Source organism: Carlito syrichta, unplaced genomic scaffold (genome assembly GCF_000164805.1).
Source record: "Carlito syrichta isolate Samal-C Ts95f unplaced genomic scaffold, Tarsius_syrichta-2.0.1 Scaffold305753, whole genome shotgun sequence".
Classification (NCBI taxonomy): Eukaryota; Metazoa; Chordata; class Mammalia; order Primates; family Tarsiidae; genus Carlito; species Carlito syrichta.
This window is the reverse complement of record NW_007249849.1, coordinates 405,237-408,972: the sequence shown is the minus strand read 5'-3', so window position 1 is coordinate 408,972 and position 3,736 is coordinate 405,237.

The following is a 3,736-nucleotide window of genomic DNA, read 5'->3' as shown; positions in this document are numbered from 1 at the left end:
AGACTCCAACTCAAAAAAAAAAAAAAAAAAAAAAAAAAAAGAACTTGCTGCTCTGTGAGTCAATATTTTGGAAGTAATGGAGAAGTGGGTGTATGGAACTATCTTGATATAATTCCTGGCTAGAAAACAGTGCTATTACAGGTTTTTACAGATTCTTTTTTAATGTAGAAAAGAGGTCCAGGAGCTTAGGGAAAAGTCATGGTTTGGAAATGAGCTTGGGTTCTGATGTGACCCAGGGAGATCACTGATATATTTGGAAATGACACTTCATGAGATAAAAGTACCTCATGCAACCATCTGAGGTTTAAATGAGACAAGCAGTATAAACTTGCCTGGACACAGTTGGTTCTCAGTCATAGTCATCACAATTATTCATTCACAAAATAAAACTGTATTGGTTTGATTATGGCAATGGATGCTCCTGGAAATTCAGAGTTTCTGAATTGCATTACTTTATCTCTTAACTGCATATGTTTAAAAACACCTCACATCCTTAATCTAGCAGTCTAACCATCTATGTATTTTCAACACACTTGAAAGTGTTAATGTATTTCATAGTATGAAAGTGAGCTCTGATGACTTTTAAACTGTTTAGTGCAAACAGCTTTCGTTTCTTTAGATGTTCTTCTCCCCAAAAAAGTGCTGATTATAAGCAAACGTTAAAGAAGTCTATAAGAATTGATACTATATACAAGTGGAAACTGATTTAGAATGGTAATAGAACTCATGCAAGTTCCAAGTGGTTTTTAAAATACTCGTGGATTTTTTTTTTTAACAGTAAATCTATGATGACTCTGGGTTCCTTAAACAAAAAGCCATTATAGTATATATATGCTTATAAATATGTCAACAGTGAATCAATGTTTCTTTTGTCTCAAATTACAAGTAATACTATAATTTCCATAGAATGAAATCACAGTGGAAAAAAAATAGAAAACCTAAGTTTTTGATAAAATGAATATAAATGGATTAGTCAAGGCTCTTGATTAAATTTTATTCTTATCTCTTCTGATTCTATCCACCTCTCATTCACATAATAAATATTTTAATGTATTTACATATATTTTATCCACTCCGTATTTTTAGGGTTTAACTAATATCTTCAAATCTTTTTAAATTATAAATTAAGTTGAAGGTCAGACGATGAACATTGTTTAATGGATATAGAATATATTTAGTAACTACTCTTAAAACTCCCAGCTTTAAAATTCCCAGCTCACTGCAACACTGAACACTTCACAATTCTAGTTGTCTGAGGGCTAGCTGACCAGATCTTTTGTTTTGAAATGCAATTTTCAACTTAAGACCATTTTCCACTGACTATTTCACTGCAAAATGGGTAACATAATAGGAAGTAAAAATTATAGCAAAACTTTAAGCTCTATATAGGTAGAAAAAGTCTGAATTGAAGATTATTCCCCTTTTATTTTTCTCTTTGATTTTCTTCCTTTTCCTTCATGCTCTTTTTATTTCCATATAATGATAAGCATTCTAATGTTTGAATTTACACTTAATTTTCTGTTTCCATCTACTTAGATTTGTTGATGTGTGATACATTTTTTAAAATGTTATTTTTAAGTTGTTTTTCTGAATACAATCAAACACAATTTTTATGTGAATAGAAACACAGAACAAAAGCACTAAAATCAGTCTATTCCAAGCAATTAAAAAAAAAAATAGAAGTTGCACTACACCATTATGTAGCATATTAGTAACTAGAGAAATGACTTCATTCTTAAATTTCAAATTCTAAATTATTAAAACACAAAAGTGAAGAGATACAAGGGCCACTAATAAAGTTTGTTTATGCCTTTTTTCTTTGGTTGCCTGGATTGTTCATTTTAGGTGAATTTGCTTTTTCTGTCACTGTGGTTATCCTAACTGACTCATTCCAAAATAGAATTGGCTAAACTTCTGTATGCAAATATTTATAGTAGATCTGATCATTTTGCTGAGTGAGCTTCAAAAATATTATCTAGACAAGTGTAAATGTTTCATTGCTTTACTTTTTTTTCTCTTGTGTCTTACATCTACTTATTCTTGGCTATATCTGTATATGACATGGAATAATGGGACAGCATGGTTGAACAAATAATTTCTGCTGACTTGATAATTTATCAATTCGACAAAAAAAAAACAAACAAACCAAAAGCCAGTGGGCCACTGTTATGAACTGCAGACAAATTATATGACTTGGGTTAGTCCTTCTGCAATCTTGGTTCAAAAGGTGAACACCTACTTTCACAATGTCACTAGATACATCATGTGACAATTTAGTGACATAACCATGTCTATTGATGAAGCACTTGTCAAGAATTTCATTATTGAGAAAAATCAAAAGTCATATTTATATCTATTTTTCTTCTCCTTAATCTAAATTGCATGGCAAGGTTATCAGTAAATGAAATTTATCAGGAATAAAGTTAGTTTCCAAGCTTCAAAACATGATTTAGCCTTGATAAAAATTTTAATGAAACATTTGCTACAGCACTATTCAAAAGTCAGGTTGCGCCAAAGTATTTTGATTTAATGCCATTTTCTTTTTCCCGAAATGTGATACAGTAAAGTCAGGTTTTGAATACGCAAAAAACACATGCCATGATGATTATTATACATAACTTAAATATGTAAAATATTCTTTAACTTTCTTACCATAATTGGACTCTAATATTTGGTAGTTGTTTTTGCAGTTTTCCTTTCTCCTTAACAAAACATTGCTTTTTGATTAATTCATTTGACTTTTCTACAGCTTTCTGTCTCTTCAAATTTAATATGGTACTAAGCAGAGTCAGACTTAAGACATGAAATTAAAAATCTCTCTACCCATTTGTTAGTCCCAATATGTATCAAACAAAAAACTCATGTTGTGAGAAGTAAGTTCAATTATCTACATTTTATTTATTCCAGTCTCCTCTTGTTCCTCCTTTTTTTCTCCATCTCGTCACCTTCTACCTCTTTCTCTTGCTTCTGTCTCTCTCCCTCTCTCTCTCTCTCTGTCTGATCTTTTTCCCTGTCAACTCAACTTCAGAAATAGATCTCATTTGAAATGCATTACACTGGTTGTAGTGCTGCTTTTTAACCATATCAATGATCCCAATGGTCACTGAAAAGAGGATTAAATAATTGTATTAGAAAATATATTTAAAATATGTGAAAAATTTTACATTTTATATCATTAGAAAAAGCTTAGTGGAGGAACAAAGACCCCTTAATTTCTACTAAACATTCTGATGCAGTAAGTTGTTACAATAACTCAAAATAAAATCTTCTTTTCAAAATGACTTAGGAAAACTATCAGAGCCTGTGAAAAGCACTAATATAGCACTTTCATAAGAATAAATTTAAAGTTACAAACATTGACTTTGACTTTTCTAGAGTTTGCAATTTTGATTTACATGTTATAATAAAATATAAAAAATATACTTTCAAAATTTGATTTGAAAAAAAAAATCATGTTTCAACTGAAATGGAAATTTAACCTCTACAGAAATCCAGTTTTATTGCATATGTTTGTCTTTATATTTCCATGGGAAACTGGTACCTTAATACAAGTCTAGCCCTCTTTTTCAAGATTCACCACAGCCCCACAATCACCTGATTTTGTGTTTATCTGAATACCTTGCAAACGACAATGGGCCCTTGAACAATGTGGGTTTGAACTGCATGGGTCCACTTTCATGCAAATTTTCTTCTCTTCTGTCACTCCTATTTTTTTTTTTTTTTTTTTTTGGGTTGG